Raw genomic sequence first — 23,436 nt, 5'->3', positions numbered from 1 at the left:
TGGATGCCTAGCTCATATATATAGGAGGTCTGTGGCTTCAGTTCCCTGCTTGGTCCTCCTGTGTTCACATGCTTCTAAGACTGCTGCTGCTTCTGGTTCCTGATCCTGGCTTCGTCTGACTACCCTTCTGGTTCCTGATCCTGGCTTCGTCTGACTACCCTGCTGGTTCCTGATCCAGGCCTCGTCTGACTACCCTGCTGGTTCCTGATCCTGGCTTCGTCTGACTACCCTTCTGGTTCCCGACTTCTGGCTTCGCAAGACCCTGCTTCGGTTTAGCCATCCGCTTGGACTTTTGCCTTACAGCTTTATTTTCAATAAAGCCTTCTTATTTCCACTGTCTCTTGTTGTACGTCTGGTTCATGGTTCCTTGACAGGGACACGACCACCGGCTCCCTACACTTGATATGGAGGGAGTCAGGGTCACCTGGGATCCAGCAAACAGGAAAACACAAATGAACGAACAAAACTTATCTGTAGAAGACTCAGTAGTAGCATCAGCATGCACACACTCCAGGAAGTAATATAAACCGCAAAGTGATGCAGTATGGGAAGGGATTTAAAGGGATGCAATCAGTGCCACTACCTGACAGCTGAGAGAGGCTAACGAGATGAGAAAATGAAAGCAAAACAAAAGGAACCTCAAGGAGGAGGTTCTGAAGGACGTCTGTCAGAGCTTCTCAGATGTCTGGTGGTGATACCTTGGCATCGATAGCACCTGTGCCATCCCAGGGTAAGAGTCGCTCCCAGCCTCCACATCATTCACCCAGTGTGCCATAAGGGAAATGTAGCGTCCCTGGCCGAAAGCACTTGTCCATGTGTCCGAGGTAAAGTGAACCTTCCCAGTAACTGTGTTGGTCAGGGCACGTGTGATCTTAAGGGACACATGTTGGTGTAAGGCTGGCACAGCACACCTTTAAAAATAGTGGCTTTTGGGGACTGCGTAACGAGGGATGGCCGCAGACATCAGGCCGCGGAAGGCCTCAGTCTACACAAGCCTAAATGGCAACATTTCCAGGGCCAGTAATTTGGAAAGGTGTGCATTTAGTGCTATGGCCTGTGGGTGGGTATTTGCGCTTGCGTTCAAATGCCTGGGGTAATGACATTTGGTCCAGGTGCAGGGCGGGAGGCATCCGGGCCTGCATCTTGGACAGGGGATTGGCCAGCACGCAACACAGGGGAAGAGGAGGCAGTGGTGTGACACACAGATTGTGGACCAAGGCGTTCGGCCCAACTATTAGGGTGGTTTGATGCCATGTGGCGGATCATGCTGGTGGTGGTGAGGTTGCTAATGTTCACGCCCCGGCTCATTTTGGTGTGGCACAGGTTGCAAACTACTATTCTTTTGTCGTCCGCACTTTCCTCAAAAAAGTGGCATACTGCCAAACACCTAACCCTTGGCAAGTGACATTTACGCAAGGGGCTGCTCCATGGAACAGTTGCCGGCCTGTTCTGTGGTGCCCGCCTTTTACCTTTTGCCACCATACTGCCTCTTCCAGCCTGTTGCTGTGTTGCAGATCCCTCCCCCTCTGTACTGCTCTCCTCGCTTGGCTTGTTGCCACCTTCCCAGGTTGGGTCAGTGACCTCGTCGTAAAGCACCTCCACTTCCACACTATGATCATCCTCCTGATTTGTTGATCTAACCACAACCTCAGTGATTGACAACTGTGTGTCATCCTCTTTCTCAAACTCTTGAGACAGCAATTGCGGTTGGGTCATTGGCAACTGTGTCTCATCATCATCCACCTCATTACACACTAATTGCCGTTCCCCAGCATCATGTTCTTGTGACTCTGGATGCTCAAGAAGTTGGGAATCGGGGCACAAGATCTCAGGTCCCTCTTCAAGCGTGCTTGGCGAGAGGGCCAAATCAATAAATGGCGATGAAAAGAAGTCCTCTGAATATCCGAGTGTGGGATCACTTGTTTGGCCAGACTGCAAACGGTGGGAGGAAGAAGGATCAGGCTACTGAGACTGGACTTGGTGGAAGACAGGGTGGTCTGCTGCAATCCAACCGACCACCTGCTCACACTAGGCTGACTTCAAGAGTGGTGTCCTGCGCTGCCCTGCAAACTGGGACATGAAACTTGGTATCTTGGATGATTGTTTTTCTTGTGCTCTGGCAGCAGGCACAGTTTCAACGTGCCAAGGGCCACGGCCTCTGCGTGCACCATCAGCATCACAGCCACTTCCCCGTCCCTTAATGCTCGCTTTCTTCATATTTAATGTTATATGCACGCTTAACACAAGATGTGGCACGGGTGTCACAGTTCACAGCAAGCACAGTATATGGAAAAAGTAGGTAATAGTATGGAAAAAGAAAAATAGATTTCTCTTAGATTTTTACTATCTCTTGTCCTAACACACACACGCTATTGCAGCGCAGATGTGACAATTCAATGCAGACACCGTTTATAGGCAAAGTCTGGATAAATTATGGAAAAAATATAATTGTTTTCACTAATATTTTTTCCAATATCTGGGCCTGACAAACACACACGCTATTGCAGCACAGATGTGACAATTCACTGCAGGGACCGTTTATAGGAAAATTATGGATAAATTATGGAAAAAATATATTTGTTGTCAGTAATATTTTTCCCAATATCTGGCCCTAACACACAGATGCTATTGCAGCACAGATGTCACAAGACACTGCAGACACCCTCTATCAAAAAAGTATTGCTAAGTATGGAAGAAATAATTTGCTGGCTATATTATATTGCTGCCAGCCTGTCACCACACACAATAGTCCTTAAAAGAACCTTTGGGTCGTTTTTCTATTGAATATATTGTGATCACACTCCCTACACTATCTGCACCTTCCTAAGCGCAGCTCTCCCTGACTCACAATGAGCTAAACCCGCGTCATCGGGTGTTATATAGCAACCGATGACGCGTTATGGCCAGCCAATCACTGTAATGCCAGTAGCCAACATGGCTACAGGCATTACAGTGATGGCAGTACTTACCTGCATGTTTATTGGCTGCATAGCAGCCGCGAAACGCGCGGGCAGGAGACTTGAGCATGGCGCTCGAGCACATGCGATACTTGGCTGAGTACCGCCATGAACCGAGCATAGCGATGCTCGAGCTGAACAGGTATTTGGCTGAGCATGCTCGCTCAACACTAACTGTAGCATAACTAGATTTTTCATTTAGGGTCCCGGGCCTAGCAAGTTTCATGCACATCCCTTGCCTGGTGCATGTGTGAATTTAGTAGTGCAGAGGTTCCTGAAAAATTACCCTGATATGTCAGAGCTGCTGCAGAAAGTGAGGGCCATCTGTGACGCTTTTGGCGTTCTCACCATGCTGCTGCTCGCCTGTTTGCCCTGCAGAGTAACTTCTGCCTTCCAGCTCACTGCATCATATGTGACATACCCACAAGGTGGAACTCCAGCATGTCATAGTGGAGTTTCAGCTGCAGCACGCATGGGTAAGTCACTCTGCGGAACAGCACCACTTCACCACCAGCGAGTGTGTCCCCATGCGGGACATGTGAGCTCTGTTGCGCTGTTTTGAGTACTCTACCAACATGGCCAGCGCCGATGTCCTCAGCGTTAATTTCAAACTTCTATGTTTCCTTGGAAAAACACTTAGGGCTCTGATGGATGAGGATGTGGCACAGGAGGAAGAGGAGGAGGAAGAGGGGTCATTCCCACGATTATCAGGCCAATCGTCCACTGGTGGCTTGGAGGGTGGGTTTCTGCACCAACAGCGGCCTGGTACACAACTGTCCAGCCAGGGAACAATTTTGGAAGATAAGGAGGATGATAAAGATGATGATGATGATGAGGATCCGCGTTCACAGCAGGGTGGCACCCAAATCAGCTCACGGGCATCAATGGAGAGTGGCTAGGGGGACACATACAATACATCTCCCACCGAGAACAGCTTTTCGTTGCCTTTGGGCAGCCTGGCACATATAAGCGACTACATGCTGCAATGCCTGCACAACGACCGCCGAGTTGCCCTCATTCTTACCAGTGCTGATTACTGGGTGGCCACACTTCTGGATCCCCGCTACAAGGACAACGTGCCGTCCTTACTTCCATCACTGGAGCATGAACGGAAGGTGCACAAGTTCAAGCGCATGCTGCTAGATGTGCTGCTGATGGCGTTCCAACCTGACAGCGGGGGCTCAGTGGAAGCACAAGGAAGTCGCCAACACAGCTGGGGTATGGCACCACCTAAGAAGGGAGGGTTACCATGGCTGAAATGTTAAAAATATTTGTCAGCACAACATCTAGCACCACCATCTGATAAGGACCGTCTAAGCAGGAGGCCGTGTTTCAGCAACATGGTGGAAAAGTACATGTGCACACGTCTGCGCGTGCTGACTGATGGGTCTGCCCTATTTAACTTCTGGGTCTCCAAATTGGGCACATGGCCTGAGCTTGCCCTTTATGCTTTGGAGGTGCTGGCCTACCCTGAGGCATGTGTATTGTCCGAACGTGTGTATAGCATGGCAGGTGAGGTCATCAAAGACAGGAGCATCCGCCTGTCCACAGCCAACGTGGACAAGCTCACGTTCATTAAAATTAACCAAAGAAAAAATCCACGGCACACCAAAGATCCTTATCGGATAATGCTTTTAATACATAACATTTAGTTTTACATAATTTTGTTCCATCCAGAGGAAGTATTAATATAACAGGCAATAAAAGAAACCCCAACGTTTCGGTGGAATGACAACCTTTATCAAGGGATATGTGGCCTCAGTAGATCATGTAAACTCTGGGAGCTTCCAGAGTTTACATGATCTACTGAGGCCACAGATCCCTTCTTTTATGGCCTTTTATATCGATACTTCCTCTGGATGGAACAAAATGATGTTAAACTAAACGTTATGTATTAAAAGCATTATCCGATAAGGATCTTTGGTGTGCCATGGATTTCTCTTTGGAACGGATTGACGCATGTCCTCTCTACGAGCACCCACCACTTAGGGTGTGCAGATCTCATATTTTTCTAGTCATTAAACTGAACCAGACATGGAACCCTCAGGACTTACATAGTCAGTCCATACCTTGGACATATTAGAGAGGTGTACCGGCTGCAGCCAGCCATTGTTAAACTCTAGGGCACTTTGTGCATTCTCTTTGCTATTTCGTAATGTTTTGGGACCTCCACGAAATAAAAAAAAAAATTTTTGTTGACTACCTCCTCCGCCATGTCTGCCACGTCCGCCTCTTTTGCTCACACCACTATGTCAGCCTCCTAGTTCACTCGGAGCTCCACCTCCTGGCTCAAGATTATTACTGTATACGGTATCTTAAATTGGCACAGTAAAGAAGTACAGTATACTGGCCTCACCCAGCCATTGTTGTACTCCAGCGCACTTTGGGAAATAGCAAAGAGAATGCACAATGTTTTGGAGCCTCGACAAACAAAAAAATAGTTATTAAGAAAAAAAATTGTTGCCTACCTCCTACGCCTCTTCCACTTACACCACCACGTACGCCTCCTCCTCCACTCGGACCTCCACCTCCTGGCTTAAAGGGCTTCTGTCACCCGCCAAACAGCAATTTTCAGTATTGGACTTAATATAATTGCTAATGTACGCAGAGTCCATATATACCCCTCCTACCTCTGTCTGTGCTTTAAATTCTTTAAAAATAGTACTTTTATTATATGCAAATTTCTTCACTAACAGCAAGTTGGGTAGTTACTTGCTGGTAGCTGCCGTATCCTCGGTCTAAAAAAACGCCCCCTCCTCCACTTGATTGACAGGGCCAGCGAGTGCTCTCCTCCTCTCGCTGGCTCTCTCTGCCCATAAAATCCTGCGCTTGCGCCGTACCGGTCCTCATTCGGTGCAGGCACTCTGAGAGAAGAACGCTCGCTTGCCCGCTCCTTCCTCAGTGCGCCTGCGACAATGACATTAGCCTACACCCGATGATTCTTTTCCGGGTGTAGACTGACTTCATCGGCGCAGGCGCACTGAGGAAGGAGCAGGCAAGCGAGCGTCCTTCTCTCAGAGCGTCTGCGCCGAATGAGGACCGGTACTGCACAGGCGCAGGATTTTATAAGCAGAGAGGGCCAGTAACAGGAGGAAAGCGCTCGCTGTCCCTGTCAATCAAGTGGAGGAGGGGGCGTTTTTTTAGACCGAGGATGCAGCGGCTACCAGCAAGTAACCGCCCAACTTGCTGGTAGTGAAGAAATTTGCATATCACAAAAGTACTATTTTTAAAGAATTTAAAGCACAACCAGAGGTAAGAGGGGTATATATGGACTCTGCGTACATTAGCAATTATATTAAGTCCAATACTGAAAATTGCTGTTTGGGGGTGACAGTAGCCCTTTAAGATTATTATTTGTTATATTGGCAGAGTAGAAAAGTATACCGGCAGCACCCCAAAAAATGGCTAAAAGTCACACACAGAATTGACAGACACATGTAAAAAAAAAAAGCAAAAACAGTGTTGGTTTCCTCCCCCACCTCCTCTGCCACCTACACCGCCACGTCCAGCTCCTCCTGCACTGGGACCACAACCTCATGGCTCAAGATTATTATTTGTTATATTGGCAGAGTAGAGAAGCACTCCATAGAATGGCTGTAGGTTACACACAGAATAAATAGACAAATAAAAAATTCAAGAAACACCCCCCACAAAAACAGTGTTGGCTTCCTCCTCTTCCTAAATCACTGGAAAAGGTGCACCACAATGATATGCGACTGACAATACTGGCTAATTCCTCAGGCTGATGTTAAAAACTGAGACTTTAGACAATGTATTCCAGTCAGGAAAACAACAGAGCCGTCAAGGTAGCCATAGTGAGATCACTCATGCAGTGGGAGAAGGGATAAGGCTGCAAGCCCCACCTATAACAGGCCATGTGACACAGGCTACCAGGCACACTAGAATGTTACCAGCATTACGCCATGGCAAATTCTATACATATAAAGAAAAATCAGTAAAATAAAGTGGCCTAAATTGGAGGAAATGCTCAAAAACCCTGTAGCGTGTTCATAACCGGGGGAGCAAATTGTGATCCGTTGCTAGCGGCAATCCCCAGCAAAAATGCATACAATGGAGGATGTCGGCAGCGGACCAAATGTACCACAAAGGCTTCCTTCACAAAATGGAATAGTGTGTGGATGAAAATATACAAATACATAAATTACTTAACCACTTCAACCCCGCTAGCTGAAACCCCCTTAATGACCAGGCCACTTTTTACACTTCTGCACTACACTACTTTCACCGTTTATTGCTCGGTCATGCAACTTACCACCCAAATGAATTTTACCTCCTTTTCTTCTCACTAATAGAGCTTTCATTTTGTGGTATTTCATTGCTGCTGACATTTTTACTTTTTTTGTTATTAATCGAAATTTAACGATTTTTTGCCAAAAAATGACATTTTTCAATTTCAGTTGCAAAATTTTGCAAAAAAAACGACATCCATATATAAATTTTTCGCTAAATTTATTGTTCTACATGTCTTTGATAAAAAAAAATGTTTGGGTAAAAAAAAAAATGGTTTTGGTAAAAGTTATAGCATTTACAAACTATGGTACAAAAATGTGAATTTCCACTTTTTGAAGCAGCTCTGACTTTCTGAGCACCTGTCATGTTTCCTGAGGTTCTACAATGCCCAGACAGTACAAACACCCCACAAATGACCCCATTTCAGAAAGTAGACACCCTAAGGTATTCACTGATGGGCATAGTGAGTTCATAGAACTTTTTATTTTTTGTCACAAGTTAGCGGAAAATGATGATTTTTTTTTTCTTACAAAGTCTCATATTCCACTAACTTGTGACAAAAAATAAAAACTTCCATGAACTCACTATGCCCATCACAAAATACCTTGGGGTGTCTTCTTTCCAAGATGGGGTCACTTGTGGGGTAGTTATACTGCCCTGGCATTCTAGGGGCCCAGATGTGTGAGAAGAAGTTTGCAATCAAAATCTGTAAAAAATGACCGGTGAAATCCGAAAGGTGCACTTTGGAATGTGTGCCCCTTTGCCCACCTAGGCTGCAAAAAAGTGTCACACATCTGGTATTGCCGTACTCAGGAGAAGTTGGGGAATGTGTTTTGGGGTGTCATTTTACATATACCCATGCTGGGTGAGAGAAATATATTGGTCAAATGCCAACTTTGTATAAAAAAATGGGAAAAGTTGTCTTTTGCCAAGATATACCCAGCATGGGTATATGTAAAATGACACCCCAAAACACATTCCCCAACTTCTCCTGAGTACGGCGATACCAGATGTGTGACACTTTTTTGCAGCCAAGGTGGGCAAAGGGGCACACATTCCAGAGAGCACCTTTCGGATTTCACAGGCCATTTTTTACACATTTTGATTGCAAACTACTTACCACACATTAGGGCCCCTAGAATGCCAGGGCAGTATAACTACCCCACAAGTGACCCAATTTTGGAAAGAAGACACCCCAAGGTATTCCGTGAGGGGCATGGCGAGTTCCTAGAATTTTTTATTTTTTGTCACAAGTTAGCGGAAAATGATGATTTTTTTAATTTATTTTTTCTTACAAAGGCTCATATTCCACTAACTTGTGACAAAAAATAAAAACTTCCATAAACTCACTATGCCCATCACAAAAAACCTTGCGGTGTCTTCTTTCCAAAATGGGGTCACTTGTGGGGTAGTTATACTGCCCTGGCATTCTAGGGGCCCAGATGTGTGAGAAGTAGTTTGCAATCAAAATCTTAAAAAAATGACCGGTGAAATCCGAAAGGTGCACTTTGGAATGTGTGCCCCTTTGCCCACCAAGGCTGCAAAAAAGTGTCACACATCTGGTATCGCCGTACTCAGGAGAAGTTGGGGAATGTGTTTTGGGGTGTCAATTTACATATACCCATGCTGGGTGAGAGAAATATCTTGGCAAAAGACAACTTTTCCCATTTTTTTATACAAAGTTGGCATTTGACCAAGATATTTATCTCACCCAGCATGGGTATATGTAAAATTACACCCCAAAACACATTCCCCAACTTCTCCTGAGTACGGCGATACCACATGTGTGACACTTTTTTGCAGCCTAGATGCGCAAAGCGGCCCAAATTCCTTTTAGGAGGGCATTTTTAGACATTTGGATCCCAGACTTCTTCTCACGCTTTAGGGCCCCTAAAAAGCCAGGGCAGTATAAATACCCCACATGTGACCCCACTTTGGAAAGAAGACACCCCAAGGTATTCAATGAGGGGCCTGGCGAGTTCATAGAAATTTTTTTTTTGGCATAAGTTAGCGGAAATTGATTTTATTTTATTTTTTTCTCACAAAGTCTCACTTTCCGCTAACTTGGGACAAAAATTTCAATCTTTCATGGACTCAATATGCCCCTCAGCGAATACCTTGGGGTGTCTTCTTTCCAAAATGGGGTCATTTGTGGGGTGTTTGTACTGCCCTGGCATTTGAGGGTCTTCGCAATCATTACATGTATGGCCAGCATTAGGAGTTTCTGCTATTCTCCTTATATTGAGCATACAGGTAATGAGATTTTTTTTTCCGTTCAGCCTCTGGGCTGAAAGAAAAAAAATGAACGGCACAGATTTCTTCATTCGCATCGATCAATGTGGATGAAGAAATCTCTGCCCCAAAAAAAAAGGAGGGGAAAGGCGTCTGCCAGGACATAGGAGCTCCGCCCAACATCCATACCCACTTAGCTCGTATGCCCTGGCAAACCAGATTTCTCTATTCACATCAATCGATGTGGATGAATAAATCATTGCCGGGATTTTTTTTTTTATATACAAAGTGTTTGCCAAAGCATAGGAACACCGGCACCTCCTCAGCTCATATGCCTCGGCAAACGTATCTTTTACTGCAGAGGAGAAATCTCGTCTTGCAGCGCCGCATACACCGACTTGTGTGTAATCTGACAGCAGCGCAATTCTTCTGTCAGAATGCACATCAGTGCTGCAGCTAGTCGATCGGTTGGTCCACCTGGAAGGTAAAAAAAAAAAAAAAAACAGGCCGCAACGCAACTATTTTATTAACTTTTGAACAGAACATATAAACTTTAACTTTTTGAACTGAACATTAACCTTTTTGCTTACTGGTGTTTTTTTGTTTTGTTTTTTGTTTTTTACCTTTATAGGACAAACCTCTCCTTCCCCATGGGACAATGTGCAAAGCGCAAATCGCCCAAAGATGTGGCGAAGTACATTATGCACTTTATCCCAGGTGAAAGGAGAGGTTTGCAGCAGCTGTGTGTGAATGGGCCCTAATAGCCCTGTGTGCCTGTCCTGGTGAGATGTGATCCCTATGCTAAGTGTACCTGTGTGTGGTACTTCCGGAAACACTCTCCAAAGCATAGGGCAGGGTGGTCAGGGCAGTCAGGACAGAAATAGCGGGTGTCACGCCTTATTCCACTCCTGCTACAGACACGACATCTTTTTCGGGGTGACGGTTGGGTTGAGGTACCAGGAACGACATTGGGGAAATGTCGCTTGTGTAGACGGCTAACTACACTGGTGGATGGGGCCACGGAACCTCCTGGATACAGGAGGTTCTTGATGATCTCTTCCTGAAATTTGAGGAAGGATCCTGTTCTCCCACCCTTACTGTAGAGAACAAAACTATTATACAGAGCCAATTGAATCAAATATACAGACACCTTCTTATACCAGCGTCTGGTGTGTCGGGAAACTAAATATGGAGACAACATCTGGTCATTGAAGTCCACCCCTCCCATGAGCGCATTATAGTCGTGGACACAGAGGGGCTTTTCAATGCCACGGGTTGCTCGCTCAATTTGGATTGTCGTGTCTGCGTGAATGGAGGAGAGCATGTAAACGTCACGCTTGTCTCTCCATTTCACCGTGAGCAGTTCTTCGTTACACAAGGCAGCCCTCTCCCCCCTTGCAAGACGGGTGGTAACGAGCCGTTGGGGGAAGCCCGCGCGACTAGTTCGCGCGGTGCCACAGGCGCCAATCTGTTCTAGAAACAAATGCCTAAAGAGGGCCACACTTGTGTAGAAATTGTCCACATAAAGATGGTACCCCTTGCCGAATAAGGGTGACACCAAGTCCCAGACTGTCTTCCCACTGCTCCCCAGGTAGTCAGGGCAACCGACCGGCTCCAGGGTCTGATCTTTTCCCTCATAGACACAAAATTTGTGGGTATAGCCTGTGGCCCTTTCACAGAGCTTATACAATATGACCCCATACCGGGTGCGCTTGCTTGGGATGTGATGTTTGAAGCCAAGGCGCCCGGTAAAATGTATAAGGGACTCGTCTATGCAGATGTTTTGCTCAGGGGTATACAAATCTGCAAATTTCTGGTTGAAGTGGTCTATGAGGGGCAGAATTTTGTGGAGCCGGTCAAAAGCTGGGTGACCTCTGGGGCGAGAGGTGCTATTGTCACTAAAGTGCAGGAAACGCAGGATGGCCTCAAATCGTGCCCTGGACATAGCAGCAGAGAACATGGGCATGTGATGAATTGGGTTCGTGGACCAATATGACCGCAATTCATGCTTTTTGGTTAGACCCATGTTGAGGAGAAGGCCCAGAAAAATTTTAATTTTGGAAACTTGGACTGGTTTCCACCGGAAAGACTGGGCATAATAGCTTCCCGGGTTGGCGGATATAAATTGAGTGGCATACCGGTTTGTTTCTGCCACGACTAAGTCCAAGAGCACCGCAGTCAAGAACAGCTCAAAAAATCCCAGGACCGAACCGATCTGAGCTGTCTCAACCCGAACTCCAGACCGGGCAGTGAAAGGGGGAACTACAGGTGCGGCTGAAGTTGGGGACTGCCAATCAGGGTTTGCCAGCACCTCTGGGATTCTAGGGGCTCTACGGGCCCGTCTGTGCGGTGGCTGCGACGGGGTAACTACTGCACGTGCCACCGTACCAGCTTCAACTGTCCTTCTGGTGCTCGCCACTTCACCATGTTCTACGGCAGTGCTGGTACTAGGTCCAGGGAGGGCTGCGCTGCTGGTGTATGCCTCACCACGTAATCCGACAGCGCCAGCCCCACTCTGCTGCCCTTGAAGCGGATCCTGCACAACCTGTGGTCTAGCGACACGGGGCCGGGTACGCCTGGTGCTATCAGGGACCTCAACCTCCTCGTCCGAACTTTGGGTCAGAGAGCCACTGCTTTCTACAGGTTCATATTCTGACCCGCTGGATTCATCAGATGAGGGTTCCCATTCCTCATCCGACTGGGTTAGAAGCCTGTAGGCCTCTTCAGAAGAATACCCCCTGTTTGACATTTGGGCAACTAAATTTAGGGGTATTCCCTGAGACTACCCAAGAAAAAAAGCAAGCCTGTCTTACAAATGGGAGGCTAGCGAAGTACCGGAGGCCGCTGCGGTTGATAAAAAATATAAAAACAGATTTTTTTTATCGCCGCAGCGCGTGTAAAGTGATTGTGCAGTGATCAAAAAAAAAAAATTTTTTGTCACTGCGGCGGGGCGGGCGTGGGCGAACGCACATGTGGGCGACCGATCAGGCCTGATCGGGCAAACACTGCGTTTTTGGGTGGAGGGTGAACTAAGATGACACTAATACTATTATAGATCTGACTGTGATCAGTTTTGATCACTTCCAGATACTACAGGGAGTGCAGAATTATTAGGCAAGTTGTATTTTTGAGGATTAATTTTATTATTGAACAACAACCATGTTCTCAATGAACCCAAAAAACTCATTAATATCAAAGCTGAATATTTTTGGAAGTAGTTTTTAGTTTGTTTTTAGTTTTAGCTATTTTAGGGGGATATCTGTGTGTGCAGGTGACTATTACTGTGCATAATTATTCGGCAACTTAACAAAAAACTAATATATACCCATTTCAATTATTTATTTTTACCAGTGAAACCAATATAACATCTCAACATTCACAAATATACATTTCTGACATTCAAAAACAAAACAAAAACAAATCAGTGACCAATATAGCCACCTTTCTTTGCAAGGACACTCAAAAGCCTGCCATCCATGGATTCTGTCAGTGTTTTGATCTGTTCACCATCAACATTGCGTGCAGCAGCAACCACAGCCTCCCAGACACTGTTCAGAGAGGTGTACTGTTTTCCTTCCTTGTAAATCTCACATTTGATGATGGACCACAGGTTCTCAATGGGGTTCAGATCAGGTGAACAAGGAGGCCATGTCATTAGATTTTCTTCTTTTATACCCTTTCTTTCCAGCCACGCTGTGGAGTACTTGGACGCGTGTGATGGAGCATTGTCCTGCATGAAAATCATGTTTTTCTTGAAGGATGCAGACTTCTTCCTGTACCACTGCTTGAAGAAGGTGTCTTCCAGAAACTGGCAGTAGGATTGGGAGTTGAGCTTGACTCCATCCTCAACCCGAAAAGGCCCCACAAGCTCATCTTTGATGATACCAGCCCAAACCAGTGCTCCACCTCCACCTTGCTGGCGTCTGAGTCGGACTGGAGCTCTCTGCCCTTTACCAATCCAGCCACGGGCCCATCCATCTGGCCCATCAAGACTCACTCTCATTTCATCAGTCCATAAAACCTTAGAAAAATCAGTCTTGAGATATTTCTTGGCCCAGTCTTGACGTTTCAGCTTGTGTGTCTTGTTCAGTGGTGGTCGTCTTTCAGCCTTTCTTACCTTGGCCATGTCTCTGAGTATTGCACACCTTGTGCTTTTGGGCACTCCAGTGATGTTGCAGCTCTGAAATATGGCCAAACTGGTGGCAAGTGGCATCTTGGCAGCTGCACGCTTGACTTTTCTCAGTTCATGGGCAGTTATTTTGCGCCTTGGTTTTTCCACACGCTTCTCGCGACCCTGTTGACTATTTTGAATGAAACTCTTGATTGTTCGATGATCACGCTTCAGAAGCTTTGCAATTTTAAGAGTGCTGCATCCCTCTGCAAGATATCTCACTATTTTTGACTTTTCTGAGCCTGTCAAGTCCTTCTTTTGACCCATTTTGCCAAAGGAAAGGAAGTTGCCTAATAATTATGCACACCTGATATAGGGTGTTGATGTCATTAGACCACACCCCTTCTCATTACAGAGATGCACATCACCTAATATGCTTAATTGGTAGTAGGATTTCGAGCCTATACAGCTTGGAGTAAGACAACATGCATAAAGAGGATGATGTGGTCAAAATACTCATTTGCCTAATAATTCTGCACTCCCTGTATAAAAGTACAAAAGCTGATTAGCGATACGCTAATCAGCGAATAAGTGACTGCGGTGCGGTGGGCTGGGCGCTAACTGATCCCTAAACTACATAACCAAGGGGCCTAAACTATCCCTAAAACCTAACAGTCAATACCAGTGAAAAAAAAAAGTGACAGTTTGCACTGGTCACTTTTTTCACTTTCACTAGTGATTGACAGGGGCAAGAAGGGGTGATCAAGGGATTAATTGGGGTGCAGGGGGGTGATCTGGGGCTAAGTGTAGTGTTTGGTGCTACTCACTGTGAAGCCTGCTCCTCTGCTGGATCCAACCGACCAAAAGGACCAGCAGAGGAGCAGGGAAGCCATATAACACATCATATTTACTAATATGATCTGTTATCTGGCTTCTCATTGGATTTTAAAAAAATCAGCAACCTGCCAGCGACGATCATTGGCTGGCAGGTTGCTGACGTGACCCCCCTCTAACTTTTGCCGGCCCGCGATGCGCATGCGCGGGCCGGCAAAGCGCGTCATCTCGCGTCTCGCGAAATGACGCGTATATGCGTGACTCTGCGCAGCGCTGCCACCTCCGGAACGCGAATCTGCGTTAGGCGGTCCGGAGGTGGTTAAAAAGGTGCAACATAGGTAGTCTAGTGGTAGGACCCATGCCACACTGAGATGCCTTGACGGTGGTGCAATAGGGTTCCGTTGTGTTTTTGACTGGAATACATAGGCTAAAGTCTCAGCCTGAGGGATTAGCCAGTATTGTCAGTTTCATATCATTGTGGTGCACCTTTTTCAGTGATTTATGTATTTGTATATTTTCATCCACACACTATTCCATCTTGTGTAGGATGTCTTTGTGGTGCATGTGGTCCGCTGCCGACCCCTTCAACCCTTAAGGTGTTCCACAAGAATTAATGGAAAATAGAGATAAAATGTAAAAATTTTACTTTTTTGGCAGATTTTCCATTTTAATAATTTTTTCCAGTTACAAAGCAAGGGTTGTAGTTTACATAAACACCCCATATGTGGTTGTAAACTGCTGTACGGGCACATGGCAGGGTGCAGAAGGAAAGGAATGCCATACGGTTTTTGGAAGGCAAATTTTACTGGACTGGTTTTTTGACATTTGAAGCCCCACTGATGCACCCCTAGAGTACAAACTCCAAAAAAAGTACCCCATTTAGGAAACTACGGGATAGGGTGGCAGTTTTGTTGGTACTATTTTTGGGTACATATGATTTTTGGTTGCTCTATATTACACTTTTTGTGAGCCAAGGTAACAAGAAATAGCTGTTTTGGAACCATTTATATTTTTGTTATTTACAACATTCATCTGACAGGTTAGATCATGTGGTATTTTTAGAGAGCAGGTTGTCACAGATGCGACAATACCAAAAAATAAAAAAGATTCTTTAGTGTCGCCACATTCTGAAAGCCATAGTTTTATTTATTTTATGGGTTCATTGTTTTCGGTTTGATTGGCACTATTTTGGGGTGTGTATGACTTTTTGATCGCTTGCTATTACACTTTTTGTGATGTAAGGTGACAAAAAATTGCTTATTTTACACCGTTTTTTAAATTTTTTTACGGTATTCACCTGAGGGGTTAGGTCATGTGATATTTTTATATAGCAGGTTATTACGGACGTGGCGATACCTAATATGTCTGCTTTTTTTTTATTTACCGTATTTTTCGCCATATAAGACCCATAAGACGCACCTAGGTTTTTGAGGAGGAAAATAAGAAAAAAAATATTTTGAACCAATAGGTGTGCTTTTGGTGGGTTTTGAACTAATTGTGGTCTGTGGATGGCGCACTGTTATGGGGGATCTGTGGGTGACACTTATGGGGGATCTGTGGGTGACACTTATGGGGGATCTGTGAGTGACACTTATGGGGGATCTGTGGGTGACACTTATGGGGGATCTGTGGGTGACACTTATGGGGGATCTGTGGGTGACACTTATGGGGAATCTGTGGTTGACACTTATGGGGAATCTGTGGGTGACACTTATGGGGAATCTGTGGGTGACACTTATGGGGAATCTGTGGGTGAGACTTATGGGGGATCTGTGGGTGACACTTATGGGGGATCTGTGGGTGACACTTATGGGGGATCTGTGGGTGACACTTATGGGGGATCTGTGGGTGACACTTATGGGGGATCTGTGGGTGACACTTATTGGGGTCTCTGGATGGCACTGTTATGGGGATCTGTGTATGACAGTTATGGGGGGGATCTGTGGATGACACATATATAGCATATTATGCTATGTGTCATCCACAGATCCCCTTCATAAGTGTCCCTGTAGTGAATGACCCTCAATAGAGGGGATGGGGGTCAAATCTGCTTTTATAATGACAGCGGGGCCCGTGCAGTGACTGTATTCTACTACACGGGCCCAGCTCACTGTATAATCGTATCTGTAATAGTTAATTATGTATATACCCGTAATCGCATAATCAGCGCTACTTACAACTACAAGCGCTCGGTAGGTAGCAGAGAGGAGGGAGGAGGCAGGCCGGGAGGACGGGCGCTGGCAGCGTGAGTCACTACGTCTTGCGCCCACGCTGCCTGCTTCATTCATAAAGTGGGCGGCGCAGGCGCATGACGTAGTGAGTGACGCACCGCCCGCCCGTCCTCCCGGCCTGCCTCCTCCCTCCTCTCTGCTACCTACCGAGCGCTTGTAGTTGTAAGTAGCGCTGATTATGCGATTACCGGTATATACATAATTAACTATTACAGATATGATTATACAGTGAGCGGGGCCCGTGTAGTAGAATACAGTCACTGAACGGGCCCCGCTATCATTATAAAAGCAGATGCCGGCCCCCAGCCCCTCCTCCCTCACAGCTGATACACCCGCCGCGCGGCATCGCGGCGGGTGTATCATTGAAAAAACGGCCAAATCAGCAGCATTCGCCCTATAAGACGCACTGCTTTTTTTCCCCCACTTTTGGGGGGGAAAAAGTGCGTCTTATAGGGCGAAAAATACGGTATGTAAGTTTTACACAATCATTTCTTTTTTTAAACAAAAAAAATCTTGTTTTAGTGTCTCCATAGTCTGAGAGCCATAGTTTTTTCAGTTTTTGGGCGGTTATCTTGGGTAGGGTATGATTTTTGCGGGATGAGATGACGGTTTGATTGGCACTATTTAGGGGTGCGTAAGACTTTTTGATCGCTTGCTATTACACTTTTTGTGATGTAAGGTGACAAAAAAAAAAAAATTTTTACACCGTTAAATATTATTTTTTTCAGTATTCACCTGAGGGGTTAGGTCATGTGATATTTTTATAGAGCAGGTTCTTACGTACGTGTCAATACCTAAAAAAAAAATCATGTTTTAATGTCTCCATAGTCTGAGAGACATATTTTTTTCGGCGATTTTCCTATGTATGTCCATTTTTGGCGGGATGAGGTGCCGATTTGATTGGTACCATTTTGGCATACATACGACTTTTTTGATCACTTTTATTACCTTTTTTGGGAAGTAAGGTGTACAAAATTAAAATTTCATCATAGTTTTTATTTTTATTTTTTTATGGCGTTCACCGTGCGGGGAAAGTAACATGAACGTTATAAAGATCAGGTCATTACGGATGCGGTGATATCAAACATGTGTAGTGCATTTTTTTTTAAACATTTTTAACCCCTTAGGTGTCCATTATTTCACCTTAAGGACCAGGCATTTTTTTGCAAATCTGACCAGTGTCACTTTAAGTGCTGATAACTTTAAAACGCTTAGACTTATGCAGGCCATTCTGAGATTGTTTTTTTGGCACATATTGTACTTCATGACACTGGTAAAATGAAGTAAAAAATAATAATTTTTTTTACACAAAATAATACCTAATTTACCAAAAACTTTAAAAAATTTGCACATTTCAAAGTTTCAGTTTCTCTACTTCTGTAATACATAGTAATACCCCCAAAAATTGTGATGACTTTACATTCCCCATATGTCTACTTCATGTTTGAATTATTTTGGGAATGATATTTTATTTTTTGGGGATGTTACAAGGCTTAGAAGTTTAGAAGCAAATCTTGAAATTTTTCAGAAATTTACAAAAACCAAATTTTTAGGGACCAGTTCAGGTCTGAAGTCACTTTGCGAGTCTTACATAATAGAAACCACCCAAAAATGACCCATCTAAGAAACTACACCCCTCAAGGTATGCAAAACTGATTTTACATACGTTGTTAACCCTTTAGGTGTTGCACAAGAGTTATTGGCAAATGGGGATGAAATTTGAGAATTTCATTTTTTTGTCACATTTTCCATTTTAAACCATTTTTTCCACTAACAAACCAAGGGTTAACAGCCAAACAAGACTGTATCTTTATTGCCCTGACTCTTCCGTTTACAGAAACACCCAATATGTGGACGTAAACTACTGTACGGCCACACAGCGGGGCGTAGAGTGAAAGGTGCACCGTTTGGTTTTTGGAAGGCAGATTTTGCTGGACTGGTTTATTTACACCATGTCCCATTTGAAGCCCCCTGATGCACCCCTAGAGCAGAAACTCCCTAAAAGTGACCCCATCTAAGAAAGTACACCCCTCAAGGTATTCAAAACTGATTTTACATACGTTGTTTACCCTTTAGGCGTTGCACAAGAGTTATTGGCAAATGGGGATGACATTTGAGAATTTCTTTTTTTGTCTAATCTTCCATTTTAACCCATTTTTTCCACTAACAAAGCAAGGGTTAACAGCCAAACAAGACCGTATCTTTATTACCCTGACTCTGCCATTTACAGAAACACCCAATATGTGGCGGTAAACAACTGTACGGCCACACAGCGGGGCGTAGAGTGAAAGGTGCGCCGTTTGGTTTTTGGAAGGCAGATTTTGCTGGACTGGTTTATTTACACCATTTCCCATTAGAAGCCCCCCTGATGCACCCCTAGAGTAGAAACCCCCTAAAAGTGACTCCATCTAAGAAACTAAACCCCTCAAGGTATTCAAAACTGATTTTACATACAGTACAGACCAAAAGTTTGGACACACCTTCTCATTCAAAGAGTTTTCTTTATTTTCATGACTATGAAAATTGTAGATTCACACTGAAGGCATCAAAACTATGAATTAACACATGTGGAATTATATACATAACAAACAAGTGTGAAACAACTGAAAATATGTCATATTCTAGGTTCTTCAAAGTAGCCACCTTTTGCTTTGATTACTGCTTTGCACACTCTTGGCATTCTCTTGATGAGCTTCAAGAGGTAGTCACCCGAAATGGTTTTCACTTCACAGGTGTGCCCTGTCAGGTTTAATAAGTGGGATTTCTTGCCTTATAAATGGGGTTGGGACCATCAGTTGCGTTGAGGAGAAGTCAGGTGGATACACAGCTGATAGTCCTACTGAATAGACTGTTAGAATTTGTATTATGGCAAGAAAAAAGCAGCTAAGTAAAGAAAAACGAGTGGCCATCATTACTTTAAGAAATGAAGGTCAGTCAGTCAGCCAAAAAAAAATTGGGAAAACTTTGCAAGTAAGGAGAGTGATGGGGTGCTGCACCAGATGACCTGGCCTCCACAGTCACCGGACCTGAACCCAATCGAGATGGTTTGGGGTGAGCTGGACCGCAGAGTGAAGGCAAAAGGGCCAACAAGTGCTAAGCATCTCTGGGAACTCCTTCAAGACTGTTGGAAGACCATTTCAGGGGACTAACTCTTGAAGCTCATCAAGAGAATGCCAAGAGTGTGCAAAGCAGTAATCAAAGCAAAAGGTGGCTACTTTGAAGAACCCAGAATATGACATATTTTCAGTTGTTTCACACTTGTTTGTTATGTATATAATTCCACATGTGTTAATTCATAGTTTTGATGCCTTCATAGTCATGAAAATAAAGAAAACTCTTTGAATGAGACGGTGTGTCCAAACTTTTGGTCTGTACTGTACGTTGTTAACCCTTTAGGTGTTGCACAAGAGTTATTTGCAAATGGGGATGAAATTTGAAAATTTCTTTTTTTTGCCTAATTTTCCATTTTAACCCATTATTTCCACTAACAAAGCAAGGGTTAACAGCCAAACAAGCCTGTATCTTTATTGCCCTGACTCTACCAATTACAGAAACACCCAATATGTGGCCGTAAACTACTGTACGGCCACACAGTGGGGTGTAGAGTGAAAGGTGCACCATTTGGTTTTTGGAGGGCTGATTTTTATGGACCGGTTTATTTACACCGTGTCCTGTTTCAACCCCCCTGATGCAGCCCTGGAGCAGAAACTCCCTAAAAGTGACCCCATCTAAGAAAGTACACCCCTCAAGGTATTCAAAACTGATTTACATACGTCGTTAACCCTTTAGGTGTTGCACAAGAGTTATTGGCAAATGGGGAGGAAATGTGAATATTTCATTTTTTTTGCCTTATTTTCCATTTTAACCCATTTTTTCCACTAACAAAGCAAGGGTTAACAGCCAAACAAGACAGTATCTTTATTGCCCTGACTCTGCCGCTTACAGAAACACCCAATATGTGGCCGTAAACTACTGTACGGCCACACAGCGGGGCGTAGAGTGAAAGGTGCGCCGTTTGGTTTTTGGAGGGCTGATTTTTATGGACCGGTTTATTTACACCATGTCCTGTTTCAACCCCCCTGATGCACCCCTAGAGAATAAACTCCCTAAAAGTGACCCCATTTTGGAAACTACGGAATAAGGTGGCATTTTCGTGACTATTTTTACGGTACATATGATTTTTGGTTGCTCTATATTACATTTTTGTGAGGCAAGGTTACCAAAAATTGAAATTCAGAAATTTCATCTCCGTTTGCCATTAACTGTTGAGGAACACCTAAAGGGTTAATAAAGTTAGCATAATCAGTTTTGAATACCTTGAGGGGTGTAGTTTCTTAGATGGGGTCACTTTTAGGGAGTTTTTACTCTAGGGGGGCATCAGGGGGTTTCAAAAGGGACATGGTGTCAATACAAAAGGCCATCAAAATCGGCCTTCCAGAAACCATGTCGGTCCTTTCCTTTTGCGGCCTCCCTTTTACTGATTTCTGTAAACTGCAGTATCAGGGTAATAAATATTAACTTTTGTTTGGTTGTTAACCCTTGTTTTGATACCGTAAAAAACGGATTGAAATGGAAAAGTGCCAAAAATAGCGTTTTTGGCATCGTTTTTTTTTTTTTTTTTTTGACCGTGTTAATCTGGGCGGTTAGGTCATGGGTTATTTTTATAGAGGAGATTCTTACGGACGCGGCGATACCTAATAAGTGAACTTTTTTTAACAATTATTTAGGTTTTTGACTATATTATCCTTTTTGATACAAATTTTTTTTTTTTTATCTCTAAAGTCTGTGTTATTTTTTTATTTTATTTTTATCCAATTATCTTATGTGGGGGCTCATTTTTTGCGGGATGAGCGGACAGTTTTATTGGCACTATTTTAGGGGCTATATGACTTTTTGATCGCTTGCTATTAAACTTTTTGTTATGTAAGGTGACAAAAAAATTCTTTTTTTGCACTTTTTTGGACCTTGTTAATCTGGGGGGTTGGGTCATGGGGTATTTTTATAGAGGAGATTCTTACGGACGCGGCGATACCTAATAAGTCTACTTTTTTACATTTATTTAGGTTTTAGACTATATTATCCTTTTTGATACAAAAAAATGTATCTCTAAAGTCTAAGAGTAATTTTTAAAAAAATGTTTTATCCTATTATCTTATGTGGGGGCTCATTTTTTGCGGGATGAGACAACTTTTTTTGGCACTATTTTGGGGGCTATATGACTTTTTGATCGCTTGCTATTAAACTTTTTATTATGTAAGGTGGCAAAAAACCTGCACCTTTTTTTTTTTTGGGGACCGTGTTAATCTGGGGGGTTAGGTCATGGGGTATTTTTATAGAGGAGATTCTTACGGACGCAGCGATACCTAATATGTCTACTTTTAATAAATTATATTAGCTTTTTTGGGTGTCTCAAGTCTGAGAACCAGTTTTTTTATCCGATGTCAGTGCTAAATTGGGATATAAATTTAGTACTCCATGGAAGTGTGATACTCCCTGAAGCAACCAATAATGCAGAGGCCCGGATGATCGGGTCACATTGTGTTGTGGTGTCCTTCCGTATCCCCCTCCTGTGACATACTCTGAACCTTTTTTGGGTTTGTCCCTTCTTTCCAATATGGGGCACCACACCTGGAAAGTGTTGGCCAGCGTCGATCCGGGCGCCTACAGTTCCCGAGGTACTCCGGCCTGCTCTTTACCGGTCCGAAAAGATCAGGGCCTTGAGGACTGCCTCATAGAACTGGAGGAATGTCCCTGTGCTGCCAGCGCTTCGGGATAGTACAAAAGAGTTGTACATGGCAACCTGTACCAAGTAGACCGCAACTTTTTTGTACCATGCCCGGGTTTTGCGCATGGCGTTATATGGCTTGAGGACTTGATCAACTCCTCCCATATACCGATTGTAGTCGACGATACAATCAGGCTTGAGGACCGTTGCCGCGGTACCTCGCACACGGACAGGGGTGATGTCGTTACCATGAATTGTGTACAGCATAAGGACATCCCTCTTGTCCTTATACCTGACCAGCAACAGGTTTACAGTGGTAAGGGCACGGGTCTCACCCCTGGGGATAGGTACCTGGAAGGGGAGGGCAGGGAGGCCGCGTTGATTTTTCCGCATGGTCCCACAAGCGGATGTGGATCTGGCGGCAAGGGACTGGAACAAGGGGATACTGGTATAAAAGTTATCCACGTACAGGTGGTAACCCTTATCCAGCAGTGGGTGCATAAGGTCCCACACAAGTTTCCCGGTAACACCCAGAGTGGGGGGACATTCTGGGGGTTGAATCCGGGAATCTCCCCCCTCGAATATACGAAATTTGTAAGTGTACCCTGAGGTACTCTCACAAATTTTGTATAGCTTCACGCCATACTTTGCCCGCTTGGAGGGCACATACTGGCGGAAAATGAGTCTCCCCTTGAACGCAATGAGAGACTCATCAACTGCAACCTCCCTTCCAGGTACATAGGCCTCCATGAATTTGGCCCCAAAGTGATCGATGACCGGCCGTATCTTATACAGACGGTCATGGGCAGGATCACCTCGGGGGGACATGCTGCATTATCGGAATAATGCAGACATTTCCGGATGGCCTCAAACCGGGAGCGTGTCATGGCCGTACTGTACTCCAGTAATGCCTGACACTGGGCTTCTTGACCAGGTGTCACGGAATGTGTACAGGTAACAAGGCAAAACAACATGCATAAATGTCTCGCTGGATCCAAAAGCTAAGGAACGAAAGGGAGACCCCTGTAGAAGACCTGGCACTTTCCCTGGCTGCTCAGCCTATGCATAGATCCAAATGGTGGAGGTATGCATATC

The sequence above is a fragment of the Bufo gargarizans genome, chromosome 8, assembly GCF_014858855.1.
Source record: "Bufo gargarizans isolate SCDJY-AF-19 chromosome 8, ASM1485885v1, whole genome shotgun sequence".
In the NCBI taxonomy this organism is placed as follows: domain Eukaryota; kingdom Metazoa; phylum Chordata; class Amphibia; order Anura; family Bufonidae; genus Bufo; species Bufo gargarizans.
Note: the sequence above shows the minus strand (reverse complement) of the source record.